At 47.6% G+C, this 17541-nt stretch overlaps 1 long non-coding RNA gene across 1 annotated transcript; it reads left to right on the top strand.

The window, feature by feature from the left end:
- Nucleotides 1-1484: 1484 nt before the first annotated feature.
- LOC111945256 (uncharacterized) lies at nucleotides 1485-16513 on the top strand. Its single transcript, XR_015282018.1, has 11 exons — nucleotides 1485-1662; nucleotides 1752-1985; nucleotides 2277-4814; nucleotides 4909-5142; nucleotides 5434-7971; nucleotides 8066-8299; nucleotides 8592-11129; nucleotides 11224-11457; nucleotides 11749-13972; nucleotides 14235-14298; nucleotides 16351-16513. It is a non-coding gene; the product is annotated as an uncharacterized LOC111945256 (long non-coding RNA).
- The last annotated feature ends 1028 nt before the right edge of the window (nucleotides 16514-17541 follow it).

Here is a 17541-nt window from a genome sequence, read left to right on the forward strand (position 1 = left end):
AGGACGGAAGAAACCCAAATGCATCGTTGGACATCATAAAGTCAGACGTGTTGAGGGATGAAGAAATCTTGCAGAGATATGGAAAGCTGCCCTGAAAACCCAGTTCGGGGAGAGCCTGAGCTCTTTTGTGCTTCTAGGCCTGAAGATGCTCAGCACCTTTCCCAGATGCTCAGCAGGCAGTAGGATTGTGCCTGAATCTGGCTCTGGAAATGCCAGTGCCTCAACTGAGAGCTGTGGCAAGGATTTCCATTGCATGGAGAGGGGCCACAAGAGTCCTGCAAGAGTCTTTCAGCAGAGCAAACAGCAGCCTGGAGGGTGGGCAATGCTGCATCTGGACCACTGCATGCTCATTCTTCACCACAATGCAGAGCTGCCATGGATCACTTTTTCCATTTGTCCTGTTGGATATGTTTTGGAGAAGTTGTTCTAGGTGGCTTTGGATGGTGATCCAAGTAAGAAGCAGCCATTCGCCTGCTGTGATATCCTTACAACTAGTCCTAACTTCTCATTGCCTTTGGTTTGATTGGGGGTGTTTTATCTGTTTGTTTGATTGGTTTCTTTGGGTTGGTTTCTTTGTGTTTTTCTCTCTTTTGCTTGGAGTTTCTTTTCCTTTTTTAGAAATGACTGGTGAAGTTGGCACAAGCAAACTCCAGAAAACGTAAAGCAGGCTTGACTTTCCAGAAATTGCTTTTGGCTGGCTTTAGCTGCATTCCCCAGGATCACGATCAGCAGTAGATATTTGCAGGTTTTGCTCTGCATCCTCAGCCTGCCCAGGTGTTGTTCAGTGTTTCAGCAGTGGAGAAGACGATGGATATTTTGCTAAACCTCCTTTCAAACAACAAAACTTGGGTTAGCACGACAGAAAAGAAGAAAAGAAAATCTTCGCCAGTTAGAACAGAGCCAGAGTCCCACCATTTCCTCCTCCACTTCTCTTTCTTTTCTACATTTAGAGGTAAAGCTTCCATCTCCAAAAGCTTCCATCTCTCACTTCCTGATGTAGCCATTTGCTACCCTTTAGCCTTGACTGCCACGCATCGGACTGCTGTCCGTGTGGGGCTGGGGATGCTCAGCCTGGAAAGAGAAGGGGGCTGGCGAGGCCTCCCTGCAGCTCTAGGAAAGATGGGCACAGGGAGGAGAAGCCTTTCAACTGCAGGAGTGAGCTTGAAGTTGGATCTAATGAAGCTGCTCTTTTCCACTCCGGCTGCTGGGCCACTGGCCCAGGCTGTGCACAGAGGCTGGGGATGCTCCATCCTTGGCAACATCCAAGGCCAGCTGGGAGCGGGGCTCTGAGCAACCTATTCTAGGGGAAGATCGCTCCGCTTGGAACAAGATGGTCTTTAGGGTCCCTTCCAAGCCCAAGCACCCAGGGATTCCATCATTCATTCTACGGTCTCCGTTGTCCACTTCAGCCTGGGCCTGAACTCCTGGCGGTGATGTCACAGTGCACGCTCCAGCTAGAACTTCCAGCATCCAGCAACGGCCACAACACAACCCTTGGCTCCTTGTGCCAGCACGCTCTTCATTCACCCTGCTCCAAGCCTACCCCTGTCACCTTGTTGCCACCTGCTCCCTGATTCCCCCAGCAGTCCCCAAAGCTCCCCATCGCTTGGATTTTGCTCTCCATCCCTGCAGGATGTCTGCATTTGTTCCAAAAGAGGTATGGTACTATTCCACGGAGGCGGACACCCCGCAGCTGCCTGGCTGGGCTGGAGCTCTGTGGGACAGGCTGGGAAATTTTGCTACCTCTGCAGGCTGGCACAGACGGAGAGGAGGAGTCGGACGTCGATACACAGACTGATAGAGAAGAAGCCATGGAAGTGGACGGAGAGGATACTGGAGAGCAAGAGATGGATGTGGATATGTACGAGACAGAGGAAGAGATGGAGGTGGAAACGAAAGATTATGTTGAAGAGATGGATATTGATCTAAAAGACAAGGAGGAAGACATGGTCTTGGGATGAAGACCGATGCCAGCAGCAGAACAGGCAGGTGCTCCCCACAGGCAGAGTGGGGCCCCTGCTGCCAGCCTGGGGCCGGGCTGGGCACTTCCTGCTCAGGGACACGCTAGCCCATGCACTGGATTCTGCTGGCCATCCCTGGCCTGGCCAGGGCTTGCTGTGGGCCACACAAGCCCTGTTCCAGTGCCTGGGCCACAGCCCCCAGCCAGGCTCCCTTCTGGCAGCAGAGTCCCACTGGGCCAGTGTCCCAGCCCGGCAGCACATGGAACACCCTTCCGTGCCTGACTGCACTGACCGTGCTACTTGTTTTTCTTCCAGGACTTAGGGACATCACAGACACAGATGCCACCCTGCTGTACATACGTTTTACAGTTGTTGTGTTCAGGATAGAGGTTTTAGAGTTTGTTTAAGTTGTCTGTAAATACGTTTCATAGAGTTTTGTTAGATCTCTTCTCAGGTAAATAGGTTCTATAGTTTGTTGTTGTTGTTGTGGTTGTTGTTGTTGTTGTTACCAATATTCTTACAGTGTAAATATGTGGTGTAGTTCATTCTTGTTCCTTTTCTTCTACAGATAAACAGTCTTTGATTTTCACACCCCAGTTCTCTTTGCATTTTCTTCGGGCACATTTGCAAAGCTGTGGGTTGTTTCGGGAACAATGTTTGCAGGACTCTAAAAAGAGTATCACAACCGCTCTGCCACACTCTCAGCTGCTGCTGCTGCCCCAAAAAGCACTGGCTGGCTTTGCTCACACAATCACAGTTGTGGTGGCATTTCTACCACACCACAGGACAGCGATGTTTTCCCTCTTCTCCTGGAAATACCTACAGCACTTGTGGGTAGCAAGGCAAACATGAGCCTCTTTTAGTGGCCCTTGAAATTGGACATGTGAAATGAGGCACACAAAGCCACAGGCCAGCTGAACCTGGCATCTCTGAATGGGTCTTTACATTCTTCCCAGGAAGATGAATGGCAATCACTATTTTGGCAGGGAGGAAAGTGCATCAGCTAGCAATTTGCTGTAGAAAATGTGCTTTCTGCTCCTCTCACAGCCAAAACTCCTACCCATTTCTTGGAAGTCCTTCTTAGATAAGGACCGTGTTCAACTGAGTGACAGTGAAGCCAAATGGCAATGCCGCAATCAATTGTCCTGTACACAATCTCCTTCATCCACGTGGAAGGTTACTCACGGGCACACAAGAGGACGGAAGAAACCCAAATGCATCGTTGGACATCATAAAGTCAGACGTGTTGAGGGATGAAGAAATCTTGCAGAGATATGGAAAGCTGCCCTGAAAACCCAGTTCGGGGAGAGCCTGAGCTCTTTTGTGCTTCTAGGCCTGAAGATGCTCAGCACCTTTCCCAGATGCTCAGCAGGCAGTAGGATTGTGCCTGAATCTGGCTCTGGAAATGCCAGTGCCTCAACTGAGAGCTGTGGCAAGGATTTCCATTGCATGGAGAGGGGCCACAAGAGTCCTGCAAGAGTCTTTCAGCAGAGCAAACAGCAGCCTGGAGGGTGGGCAATGCTGCATCTGGACCACTGCATGCTCATCCTTCACCACAATGCAGAGCTGCCATGGATCACTTTTTCCATTTGTCCTGTTGGATATGTTTTGGAGAAGTTGTTCTAGGTGGCTTTGGATGGTGATCCAAGTAGGAAGCAGCCATTCGCCTGCTGTGATATCCTTACAACTAGTCCTAACTTCTCATTGCCTTTGGTTTGATTGGGGGTGTTTTATCTGTTTGTTTGATTGGTTTCTTTGGGTTGGTTTCTTTGTGTTTTTCTCTCTTTTGCTTGGAGTTTCTTTTCCTTTTTTAGAAATGACTGGTGAAGTTGGCACAACCAAACTCCAGAAAACGTAAAGCAGGCTTGACTTTCCAGAAATTGCTTTTGGCTGGCTTTAGCTGCATTCCCCAGGATCACGATCAGCAGTAGATATTTGCAGGTTTTGCTCTGCATCCTCAGCCTGCCCAGGTGTTGTTCAGTGTTTCAGCAGTGGAGAAGACGATGGATATTTTGCTAAACCTCCTTTCAAACAACAAAACTTGGGTTAGCACGACAGAAAAGAAGAAAAGAAAATCTTCGCCAGTTAGAACAGAGCCAGAGTCCCACCATTTCCCCCTCCACTTCTCTTTCTTTTCTACATTTAGAGGTAAAGCTTCCATCTCCAAAAGCTTCCATCTCTCACTTCCTGATGTAGCCATTTGCTACCCTTTAGCCTTGACTGCCACGCATCGGACTGCTGTCCGTGTGGGGCTGGGGATGCTCAGCCTGGAAAGAGAAGGGGGCTGGCGAGGCCTCCCTGCAGCTCTAGGAAAGATGGGCACAGGGAGGAGAAGCCTTTCAACTGCAGGAGTGAGCTTGAAGTTGGATCTAATGAAGCTGCTCTTTTCCACTCCGGCTGCTGGGCCACTGGCCCAGGCTGTGCACAGAGGCTGGGGATGCTCCATCCTTGGCAACATCCAAGGCCAGCTGGGAGCGGGGCTCTGAGCAACCTATTCTAGGGGAAGATCGCTCCGCTTGGAACAAGATGGTCTTTAGGGTCCCTTCCAAGCCCAAGCACCCAGGGATTCCATCATTCATTCTACGGTCTCCGTTGTCCACTTCAGCCTGGGCCTGAACTCCTGGCGGTGATGTCACAGTGCACGCTCCAGCTAGAACTTCCAGCATCCAGCAACGGCCACAACACAACCCTTGGCTCCTTGTGCCAGCACGCTCTTCATTCACCCTGCTCCAAGCCTACCCCTGTCACCTTGTTGCCACCTGCTCCCTGATTCCCCCAGCAGTCCCCAAAGCTCCCCATCGCTTGGATTTTGCTCTCCATCCCTGCAGGATGTCTGCATTTGTTCCAAAAGAGGTATGGTACTATTCCACGGAGGCGGACACCCCGCAGCTGCCTGGCTGGGCTGGAGCTCTGTGGGACAGGCTGGGAAATTTTGCTACCTCTGCAGGCTGGCACAGACGGAGAGGAGGAGACGGACGTCGATACACAGACTGATAGAGAAGAAGCCATGGAAGTGGACGGAGAGCATACTGGAGAGGAAGAGATGGATGTGGATATGTACGAGACAGAGGAAGAGATGGAGGTGGAAACGAAAGATTATGTTGAAGAGATGGATATTGATCTAAAAGACAAGGAGGAAGACATGGTCTTGGGATGAAGACCGATGCCAGCAGCAGAACAGGCAGGTGCTCCCCACAGGCAGAGTGGGGCCCCTGCTGCCAGCCTGGGGCCGGGCTGGGCACTTCCTGCTCAGGGACACGCTAGCCCATGCACTGGATTCTGCTGGCCATCCCTGGCCTGGCCAGGGCTTGCTGTGGGCCACACAAGCCCTGTTCCAGTGCCTGGGCCACAGCCCCCAGCCAGGCTCCCTTCTGGCAGCAGAGTCCCACTGGGCCAGTGTCCCAGCCCGGCAGCACATGGAACACCCTTCCGTGCCTGACTGCACTGACCGTGCTACTTGTTTTTCTTCCAGGACTTAGGGACATCACAGACACAGATGCCACCCTGCTGTACATACGTTTTACAGTTGTTGTGTTCAGGATAGAGGTTTTAGAGTTTGTTTAAGTTGTCTGTAAATACGTTTCATAGAGTTTTGTTAGATCTCTTCTCAGGTAAATAGGTTCTATAGTTTGTTGTTGTTGTTGTGGTTGTTGTTGTTGTTGTTACCAATATTCTTACAGTGTAAATATGTGGTGTAGTTCATTCTTGTTCCTTTTCTTCTACAGATAAACAGTCTTTGATTTTCACACCCCAGTTCTCTTTGCATTTTCTTCGGGCACATTTGCAAAGCTGTGGGTTGTTTCGGGAACAATGTTTGCAGGACTCTAAAAAGAGTATCACAACCGCTCTGCCACACTCTCAGCTGCTGCTGCTGCCCCAAAAAGCACTGGCTGGCTTTGCTCACACAATCACAGTTGTGGTGGCATTTCTACCACACCACAGGACAGCGATGTTTTCCCTCTTCTCCTGGAAATACCTACAGCACTTGTGGGTAGCAAGGCAAACATGAGCCTCTTTTAGTGGCCCTTGAAATTGGACATGTGAAATGAGGCACACAAAGCCACAGGCCAGCTGAACCTGGCATCTCTGAATGGGTCTTTACATTCTTCCCAGGAAGATGAATGGCAATCACTATTTTGGCAGGGAGGAAAGTGCATCAGCTAGCAATTTGCTGTAGAAAATGTGCTTTCTGCTCCTCTCACAGCCAAAACTCCTACCCATTTCTTGGAAGTCCTTCTTAGATAAGGACCGTGTTCAACTGAGTGACAGTGAAGCCAAATGGCAATGCCGCAATCAATTGTCCTGTACACAATCTCCTTCATCCACGTGGAAGGTTACTCACGGGCACACAAGAGGACGGAAGAAACCCAAATGCATCGTTGGACATCATAAAGTCAGACGTGTTGAGGGATGAAGAAATCTTGCAGAGATATGGAAAGCTGCCCTGAAAACCCAGTTCGGGGAGAGCCTGAGCTCTTTTGTGCTTCTAGGCCTGAAGATGCTCAGCACCTTTCCCAGATGCTCAGCAGGCAGTAGGATTGTGCCTGAATCTGGCTCTGGAAATGCCAGTGCCTCAACTGAGAGCTGTGGCAAGGATTTCCATTGCATGGAGAGGGGCCACAAGAGTCCTGCAAGAGTCTTTCAGCAGAGCAAACAGCAGCCTGGAGGGTGGGCAATGCTGCATCTGGACCACTGCATGCTCATCCTTCACCACAATGCAGAGCTGCCATGGATCACTTTTTCCATTTGTCCTGTTGGATATGTTTTGGAGAAGTTGTTCTAGGTGGCTTTGGATGGTGATCCAAGTAGGAAGCAGCCATTCGCCTGCTGTGATATCCTTACAACTAGTCCTAACTTCTCATTGCCTTTGGTTTGATTGGGGGTGTTTTATCTGTTTGTTTGATTGGTTTCTTTGGGTTGGTTTCTTTGTGTTTTTCTCTCTTTTGCTTGGAGTTTCTTTTCCTTTTTTAGAAATGACTGGTGAAGTTGGCACAACCAAACTCCAGAAAACGTAAAGCAGGCTTGACTTTCCAGAAATTGCTTTTGGCTGGCTTTAGCTGCATTCCCCAGGATCACGATCAGCAGTAGATATTTGCAGGTTTTGCTCTGCATCCTCAGCCTGCCCAGGTGTTGTTCAGTGTTTCAGCAGTGGAGAAGACGATGGATATTTTGCTAAACCTCCTTTCAAACAACAAAACTTGGGTTAGCACGACAGAAAAGAAGAAAAGAAAATCTTCGCCAGTTAGAACAGAGCCAGAGTCCCACCATTTCCCCCTCCACTTCTCTTTCTTTTCTACATTTAGAGGTAAAGCTTCCATCTCCAAAAGCTTCCATCTCTCACTTCCTGATGTAGCCATTTGCTACCCTTTAGCCTTGACTGCCACGCATCGGACTGCTGTCCGTGTGGGGCTGGGGATGCTCAGCCTGGAAAGAGAAGGGGGCTGGCGAGGCCTCCCTGCAGCTCTAGGAAAGATGGGCACAGGGAGGAGAAGCCTTTCAACTGCAGGAGTGAGCTTGAAGTTGGATCTAATGAAGCTGCTCTTTTCCACTCCGGCTGCTGGGCCACTGGCCCAGGCTGTGCACAGAGGCTGGGGATGCTCCATCCTTGGCAACATCCAAGGCCAGCTGGGAGCGGGGCTCTGAGCAACCTATTCTAGGGGAAGATCGCTCCGCTTGGAACAAGATGGTCTTTAGGGTCCCTTCCAAGCCCAAGCACCCAGGGATTCCATCATTCATTCTACGGTCTCCGTTGTCCACTTCAGCCTGGGCCTGAACTCCTGGCGGTGATGTCACAGTGCACGCTCCAGCTAGAACTTCCAGCATCCAGCAACGGCCACAACACAACCCTTGGCTCCTTGTGCCAGCACGCTCTTCATTCACCCTGCTCCAAGCCTACCCCTGTCACCTTGTTGCCACCTGCTCCCTGATTCCCCCAGCAGTCCCCAAAGCTCCCCATCGCTTGGATTTTGCTCTCCATCCCTGCAGGATGTCTGCATTTGTTCCAAAAGAGGTATGGTACTATTCCACGGAGGCGGACACCCCGCAGCTGCCTGGCTGGGCTGGAGCTCTGTGGGACAGGCTGGGAAATTTTGCTACCTCTGCAGGCTGGCACAGACGGAGAGGAGGAGACGGACGTCGATACACAGACTGATAGAGAAGAAGCCATGGAAGTGGACGGAGAGGATACTGGAGAGCAAGAGATGGATGTGGATATGTACGAGACAGAGGAAGAGATGGAGGTGGAAACGAAAGATTATGTTGAAGAGATGGATATTGATCTAAAAGACAAGGAGGAAGACATGGTCTTGGGATGAAGACCGATGCCAGCAGCAGAACAGGCAGGTGCTCCCCACAGGCAGAGTGGGGCCCCTGCTGCCAGCCTGGGGCCGGGCTGGGCACTTCCTGCTCAGGGGACACGCTAGCCCATGCACTGGATTCTGCTGGCCATCCCTGGCCTGGCCAGGGCTTGCTGTGGGCCACACAAGCCCTGTTCCAGTGCCTGGGCCACAGCCCCCAGCCAGGCTCCCTTCTGGCAGCAGAGTCCCACTGGGCCAGTGTCCCAGCCCGGCAGCACATGGAACACCCTTCCGTGCCTGACTGCACTGACCGTGCTACTTGTTTTTCTTCCAGGACTTAGGGACATCACAGACACAGATGCCACCCTGCTGTACATACGTTTTACAGTTGTTGTGTTCAGGATAGAGGTTTTAGAGTTTGTTTAAGTTGTCTGTAAATACGTTTCATAGAGTTTTGTTAGATCTCTTCTCAGGTAAATAGGTTCTATAGTTTGTTGTTGTTGTTGTGGTTGTTGTTGTTGTTGTTACCAATATTCTTACAGTGTAAATATGTGGTGTAGTTCATTCTTGTTCCTTTTCTTCTACAGATAAACAGTCTTTGATTTTCACACCCCAGTTCTCTTTGCATTTTCTTCGGGCACATTTGCAAAGCTGTGGGTTGTTTCGGGAACAATGTTTGCAGGACTCTAAAAAGAGTATCACAACCGCTCTGCCACACTCTCAGATGCTGCTGCTGCCCCAAAAAGCACTGGCTGGCTTTGCTCACACAATCACAGTTGTGGTGGCATTTCTACCACACCACAGGACAGCGATGTTTTCCCTCTTCTCCTGGAAATACCTACAGCACTTGTGGGTAGCAAGGCAAACATGAGCCTCTTTTAGTGGCCCTTGAAATTGGACATGTGAAATGAGGCACACAAAGCCACAGGCCAGCTGAACCTGGCATCTCTGAATGGGTCTTTACATTCTTCCCAGGAAGATGAATGGCAATCACTATTTTGGCAGGGAGGAAAGTGCATCAGCTAGCAATTTGCTGTAGAAAATGTGCTTTCTGCTCCTCTCACAGCCAAAACTCCTACCCATTTCTTGGAAGTCCTTCTTAGATAAGGACCGTGTTCAACTGAGTGACAGTGAAGCCAAATGGCAATGCCGCAATCAATTGTCCTGTACACAATCTCCTTCATCCACGTGGAAGGTTACTCACGGGCACACAAGAGGACGGAAGAAACCCAAATGCATCGTTGGACATCATAAAGTCAGACGTGTTGAGGGATGAAGAAATCTTGCAGAGATATGGAAAGCTGCCCTGAAAACCCAGTTCGGGGAGAGCCTGAGCTCTTTTGTGCTTCTAGGCCTGAAGATGCTCAGCACCTTTCCCAGATGCTCAGCAGGCAGTAGGATTGTGCCTGAATCTGGCTCTGGAAATGCCAGTGCCTCAACTGAGAGCTGTGGCAAGGATTTCCATTGCATGGAGAGGGGCCACAAGAGTCCTGCAAGAGTCTTTCAGCAGAGCAAACAGCAGCCTGGAGGGTGGGCAATGCTGCATCTGGACCACTGCATGCTCATCCTTCACCACAATGCAGAGCTGCCATGGATCACTTTTTCCATTTGTCCTGTTGGATATGTTTTGGAGAAGTTGTTCTAGGTGGCTTTGGATGGTGATCCAAGTAGGAAGCAGCCATTCGCCTGCTGTGATATCCTTACAACTAGTCCTAACTTCTCATTGCCTTTGGTTTGATTGGGGGTATTTTATCTGTTTGTTTGATTGGTTTCTTTGGGTTGGTTTCTTTGTGTTTTTCTCTCTTTTGCTTGGAGTTTCTTTTCCTTTTTTAGAAATGACTGGTGAAGTTGGCACAACCAAACTCCAGAAAACGTAAAGCAGGCTTGACTTTCCAGAAATTGCTTTTGGCTGGCTTTAGCTGCATTCCCCAGGATCACGATCAGCAGTAGATATTTGCAGGTTTTGCTCTGCATCCTCAGCCTGCCCAGGTGTTGTTCAGTGTTTCAGCAGTGGAGAAGACGATGGATATTTTGCTAAACCTCCTTTCAAACAACAAAACTTGGGTTAGCACGACAGAAAAGAAGAAAAGAAAATCTTCGCCAGTTAGAACAGAGCCAGAGTCCCACCATTTCCCCCTCCACTTCTCTTTCTTTTCTACATTTAGAGGTAAAGCTTCCATCTCCAAAAGCTTCCATCTCTCACTTCCTGATGTAGCCATTTGCTACCCTTTAGCCTTGACTGCCACGCATCGGACTGCTGTCCGTGTGGGGCTGGGGATGCTCAGCCTGGAAAGAGAAGGGGGCTGGCGAGGCCTCCCTGCAGCTCTAGGAAAGATGGGCACAGGGAGGAGAAGCCTTTCAACTGCAGGAGTGAGCTTGAAGTTGGATCTAATGAAGCTGCTCTTTTCCACTCCGGCTGCTGGGCCACTGGCCCAGGCTGTGCACAGAGGCTGGGGATGCTCCATCCTTGGCAACATCCAAGGCCAGCTGGGAGCGGGGCTCTGAGCAACCTATTCTAGGGGAAGATCGCTCCGCTTGGAACAAGATGGTCTTTAGGGTCCCTTCCAAGCCCAAGCACCCAGGGATTCCATCATTCATTCTACGGTCTCCGTTGTCCACTTCAGCCTGGGTTTGAACTCCTGGCGGTGATGTCACAGTGCACGCTCCAGCTAGAACTTCCAGCATCCAGCAACGGCCACAACACAACCCTTGGCTCCTTGTGCCAGCACGCTCTTCATTCACCCTGCTCCAAGCCTACCCCTGTCACCTTGTTGCCACCTGCTCCCTGATTCCCCCAGCAGTCCCCAAAGCTCCCCATCGCTTGGATTTTGCTCTCCATCCCTGCAGGATGTCTGCATTTGTTCCAAAAGAGGTATGGTACTATTCCACGGAGGCGGACACCCCGCAGCTGCCTGGCTGGGCTGGAGCTCTGTGGGACAGGCTGGGAAATTTTGCTACCTCTGCAGGCTGGCACAGACGGAGAGGAGGAGACGGACGTCGATACACAGACTGATAGAGAAGAAGCCATGGAAGTGGACGGAGAGCATACTGGAGAGGAAGAGATGGATGTGGATATGTACGAGACAGAGGAAGAGATGGAGGTGGAAACGAAAGATTATGTTGAAGAGATGGATATTGATCTAAAAGACAAGGAGGAAGACATGGTCTTGGGATGAAGACCGATGCCAGCAGCAGAACAGGCAGGTGCTCCCCACAGGCAGAGTGGGGCCCCTGCTGCCAGCCTGGGGCCGGGCTGGGCACTTCCTGCTCAGGGACACGCTAGCCCATGCACTGGATTCTGCTGGCCATCCCTGGCCTGGCCAGGGCTTGCTGTGGGCCACACAAGCCCTGTTCCAGTGCCTGGGCCACAGCCCCCAGCCAGGCTCCCTTCTGGCAGCAGAGTCCCACTGGGCCAGTGTCCCAGCCCGGCAGCACATGGAACACCCTTCCGTGCCTGACTGCACTGACCGTGCTACTTGTTTTTCTTCCAGGACTTAGGGACATCACAGACACAGATGCCACCCTGCTGTACATACGTTTTACAGTTGTTGTGTTCAGGATAGAGGTTTTAGAGTTTGTTTAAGTTGTCTGTAAATACGTTTCATAGAGTTTTGTTAGATCTCTTCTCAGGTAAATAGGTTCTATAGTTTGTTGTTGTTGTTGTGGTTGTTGTTGTTGTTGTTACCAATATTCTTACAGTGTAAATATGTGGTGTAGTTCATTCTTGTTCCTTTTCTTCTACAGATAAACAGTCTTTGATTTTCACACCCCAGTTCTCTTTGCATTTTCTTCGGGCACATTTGCAAAGCTGTGGGTTGTTTCGGGAACAATGTTTGCAGGACTCTAAAAAGAGTATCACAACCGCTCTGCCACACTCTCAGCTGCTGCTGCTGCCCCAAAAAGCACTGGCTGGCTTTGCTCACACAATCACAGTTGTGGTGGCATTTCTACCACACCACAGGACAGCGATGTTTTCCCTCTTCTCCTGGAAATACCTACAGCACTTGTGGGTAGCAAGGCAAACATGAGCCTCTTTTAGTGGCCCTTGAAATTGGACATGTGAAATGAGGCACACAAAGCCACAGGCCAGCTGAACCTGGCATCTCTGAATGGGTCTTTACATTCTTCCCAGGAAGATGAATGGCAATCACTATTTTGGCAGGGAGGAAAGTGCATCAGCTAGCAATTTGCTGTAGAAAATGTGCTTTCTGCTCCTCTCACAGCCAAAACTCCTACCCATTTCTTGGAAGTCCTTCTTAGATAAGGACCGTGTTCAACTGAGTGACAGTGAAGCCAAATGGCAATGCCGCAATCAATTGTCCTGTACACAATCTCCTTCATCCACGTGGAAGGTTACTCACGGGCACACAAGAGGACGGAAGAAACCCAAATGCATCGTTGGACATCATAAAGTCAGACGTGTTGAGGGATGAAGAAATCTTGCAGAGATATGGAAAGCTGCCCTGAAAACCCAGTTCGGGGAGAGCCTGAGCTCTTTTGTGCTTCTAGGCCTGAAGATGCTCAGCACCTTTCCCAGATGCTCAGCAGGCAGTAGGATTGTGCCTGAATCTGGCTCTGGAAATGCCAGTGCCTCAACTGAGAGCTGTGGCAAGGATTTCCATTGCATGGAGAGGGGCCACAAGAGTCCTGCAAGAGTCTTTCAGCAGAGCAAACAGCAGCCTGGAGGGTGGGCAATGCTGCATCTGGACCACTGCATGCTCATCCTTCACCACAATGCAGAGCTGCCATGGATCACTTTTTCCATTTGTCCTGTTGGATATGTTTTGGAGAAGTTGTTCTAGGTGGCTTTGGATGGTGATCCAAGTAAGAAGCAGCCATTCGCCTGCTGTGATATCCTTACAACTAGTCCTAACTTCTCATTGCCTTTGGTTTGATTGGGGGTGTTTTATCTGTTTGTTTGATTGGTTTCTTTGGGTTGGTTTCTTTGTGTTTTTCTCTCTTTTGCTTGGAGTTTCTTTTCCTTTTTTAGAAATGACTGGTGAAGTTGGCACAACCAAACTCCAGAAAACGTAAAGCAGGCTTGACTTTCCAGAAATTGCTTTTGGCTGGCTTTAGCTGCATTCCCCAGGATCACGATTGTGATAAATGGGCCAGGAGGCCAGCTCCTTTTAAAAAGGCCATTATTAAGCAGCACAGCTCTGGGGTGGGGGCCCGAGGGGTTGCGCACACCGCCACTGCTTCCACTGGACACCGCAGAAGAGGAGAATCCGTACAGCTCTGTCAGTGGGGCAGAGCTGGGCCTTCCTCCCTCACGGGAGTCCCCGGGAAGACTCCTTCTTTAGGCCTTGTAGTCTAGGCTGTCATCCTAGTCGAGTCTCCTCGAGGTTATGTCGGCCTCGGAAAGAAGCCAGGGGACTCCTCTGGGTCTTCCTTGTTAGATGGTGCTGGTTCTATTCCTTCCCTTTTGCGTGGCTCGTTGTTTTGGGGTTTTTTCCAGTCTGGGTGCATCCCATAAGTCTCTGGTCTCTCTCGTTTGCATAAAAGTCCGTATGTCATCTTCCTCCTCAGGACGGTACAGCAACTCGGGAAAAGGATACAATGTTGCCATGTGGGAGTCTCGGAGCAGTGGGGGCAGTGCCTGGCTGAACACAGAACAAGAAACACAGGGTACAGCAACTTGGGAGAGGGAGCAGGGCCTGGCTGAACAAGGAATAAAAAAATATGGGGTACAGCAATTTGCGACAGGGGTACAAGGTAAGTAAACCTGGGACAGGGGTACAAGGTAAGTAAGGAGTTTACAAACAGCAACTGTAACATATTATTCTTAACAATATCCCCCCTCTTATATTTTGATCGGGCTCTAGCCCGCATCAACCATTAACTTCTGGCTCTTGGGAATATTTATCTCTTAATTCTCGATATTGCTCATATATTTCCCTGGCAGTTTTGTGCTCTCGATCTTGACTTTGGGTTTCCATTAACATGATCCTGGCCTGCTTCTTGTCTTTTATTTCAGGGATCTGGATGCTTGCTTGTACCTGTGGTAGTCACTGTCTTGATTAGGCAGGGGAGTAAACAGGGTAGGAACAAGAAACTTGCAAATGCACAGACAGCATTGTAGTAATAGATCAAAATGTAAAATTGTGTATGGTGATACGAATAATAAAGGCATCAAGTTGTCATAATAGACTGATGTCTATTAACGCTCAGAAGATGGTGTGTGGTGATCAATATATGGTTTTGTTGAAAGATAGTATTATTTCATTATTATGTTACATATACTGTTATTGTCATCATCACTTTGCCCTTGAGCTTGTGATGCTTGAAGGAAGGTTTTGCTGAAGGTCTGCTAACTACGTAATTTTGAAATAGCAAGACTGTGATGTATAGGAACTGCTGTTTCCCACAAAAGAAGTGGGTCTGGGCTATTTCTTTTCACTTAAGACTGTCATTCCTTCTCATCCCCCCATTTTGGGGAGGGATAGCATTTGTGGGGTCCAAGGAATTTCATGAATAGTGTGCTAGCCCATTCTAAGGAATAGGTGACCAGCTGAAGGGACCTAATCTGAATTGGAGTTTCCAGAAAGTATCCTGTGCAGGGCAGTGTGAACTGAAGCCTCTGTCTGGAGAGAAAGCCAAGAATTCACAAAGAGCTGCACTAGAGATAATGTCACTGCAGCTGTTGTGCAGGATCTGTTCCTCAGTAAGAGAGCATTATTTACCTATCTGAAATAGCTTAAAAATGCTCTAATTTTTTTAAAAAAATTCTTCAGTTTATACTATATAAATAATCACCGATTGTGAGATTCAATCTCAAATGTCAAAAAGCTTTCTTACAGTTAGTTAAACTTAATTTATTTTTTCTGGTCCTGGTCTCATCTAGCATACACCTCTCATGTTTTCTTTGAATTTTCTTCAGCATTAGGAACTTAAAAAAGATCAAAAGTATACATAGATTTAGGAACACTGTGTAGCAATATTCTCTTGTGCTGAGCTGGATCTTATTTTTTGTCTGGGCCAGGAGTTCTGTGCAAATTGATTTAAAAGGCCTAGTTGTAGGATGTGGATTGTAGGATGATGCTGAGCTGGCAGTGCTCTTGCTCTGAAAAAGGCAGATGGGATGCCGATGCATCAGGTATTACAAATGCAGATAAAAAAGTATTGGTGTCACTGCAAACACTGCTACTCTGAAACAGAGTAAGAGATGTGATTCAAATCTTCTGTATTGAAAAACATTAATTGAAACTGTACTGGAAGCAGAGACATGTTGCCTCTAAAATGGCAGAAGAGAATGACCGGATGTTTGTCTCAAGTAGCTGTGGAATGGATGATGTGATTCTAATTTCTAGGGAAAAAAATTGATGAAAAATATTAGATAAGCCTAAATAAAATATTGGCTTAAGATAAAATGTACACAGGTCATTGATAAAATTTGGTTTAGAGTCTAAAAGGTGTTCCTGAGTGTTACAGCCAGTAGATTCTGGGATAAAAGGAGTGTTCAGTGGAGGAAGGAATCAGACTGGATTTGGTAGCTTTGCGATAGGTCTGTGGTGGAGATTCGGGGCTGTTGGACCCCAAGGAGCTTTCGGAGTGTATTTTTAAGCAGTTAGTGCCCTCTAGTGAGAGTCTTAGGTAATAATCTTGGTCCTGGTTTTGTAGTATGTTAACAACTCTTAACAGTACTTTGGTGTGTTACCGAAATGAAAGTAGCTTTGGTATTAAAAATGCAGGAGGATGAGTGTATGAAGAAAGATCCTATGAATACAAGTCATGAAGTGGTTTGTATTGGGAGGGATCTTTAAAGGTTTATTATAAGTGTAACCACCTTCTCATGTGGATTGTGTCCTAAAATCTTAGGTACTTCTTTAGACGATCACTCAAGTTTTTGCAGTTCAGTGTAAAGCAGAAGATGTCAGCAAACTTGTGATTTCAGTCTTGACAACTGAAGAAGCACTGCATTACATACCTGTGGAACCAAGTGGCAGGATTAGAAGTACCAAACTCGTGGCAAAGGAGATGTTTCTGTTTTGAAATAAGCACATCATCTAAAAGCATAAATCAAGATAAAAATCGCTGCTTTCTTGGAAGTCAAAAAGTTACAGCTACTATTTTTTAAATATTTTTTTTCTAAGGGTTACAAAACCCCACTGGAAAAAAATCCTGGAGATGATAAAACAGATGAAGAGATGGAGGGGACACATTCAGAGGATGAAATGTTTGCTCAGAGAGGCCTTCGCAGAACTCAGAGTATGAAGTCTGTGAAAACTATTAAAGGCCGTAAAGAAGCAAGTATAATCCTGGTTAATTGAGTTTGTTCTTTCAGTGTATATTGGCATTATTCATAGTGCAGAAATTTATTTTTATTTTTAATATTGGAGAAGTTGTCAAAAGTAACTGGGTTCCAGAATGCTAAATGGGAAAGAAAGCATGTGACAACAATATCTAAGTTTGGAGCTTTTGTAGTTTGATGTGTTTAGGGGAAATATATGTATGAAATTAATGAAGCAAAGAGCAAGGGAGAGGAGACGAAACAGACTCTGTATTTGAAATGCTAATTTTGGCACCACCAAGCCTAATTTCAGGAAGTGTTCGCCTTGAAAAGGGTATGAATAACAATAATATTATCTGTGTGTTGTGCACACTTAAACATCTGCTGCTTAATAGATAAAGAATATTCAGAATTTTTTTAATTGCCATAGACAAACAGCCTGACTCTTTGTGATCTACAAAGAGAAGATCCTAGTTAGCATCCTAGTGCATGCATCACAAAATTTAAAGATACTCTAGTATAAATCTCTGTGAAGTCTCATAAAAGTTTTTGGGTCATTCCAGGAAAACAATTGATACTTACTCTTCTTGCCTAATTCTGTTGAAACTTTATCTTATTCAGTCATAGGTAGATTCTCTTAGTGAAACCGGGTGTCCAAAGCACATTGGAAAACATTTGCTAAATAGGATTAGTGGGGAGCTGAATTATATTTCCATTTCATGTGACTTAGTACTTCATTATAATTTTGTTTTTCCCCTCAGATACGATACGGATCACTAAAATACAGAGTAAAGAAGAGACCCGTTGTATACTTTTAAGTGTACTGCACAATTCCTGCAAGAGAAACTGCTGTACTATAGTAACTTGAATTCAAGTGTTAAAGATCTGTGTACAATGCCTAGAATGAGTCTGTATGAACAGATATGGTAGGACTTGGTTTTGTGAGCCCAAGTGATCAGATAAAGTATTACTCTGTTTTTCTATAATTGTGTCATGTTTAGATTTAAATCTGGACAAGTTACAGCATGGATTTCAGCACTCCTTAAATAGGAGT

The sequence above is a fragment of the Cyanistes caeruleus genome, unplaced genomic scaffold, assembly GCF_971803275.1.
Source record: "Cyanistes caeruleus unplaced genomic scaffold, bCyaCae1.hap1.1 HAP1_SCAFFOLD_133, whole genome shotgun sequence".
NCBI classification, from domain to species: domain Eukaryota; kingdom Metazoa; phylum Chordata; class Aves; order Passeriformes; family Paridae; genus Cyanistes; species Cyanistes caeruleus.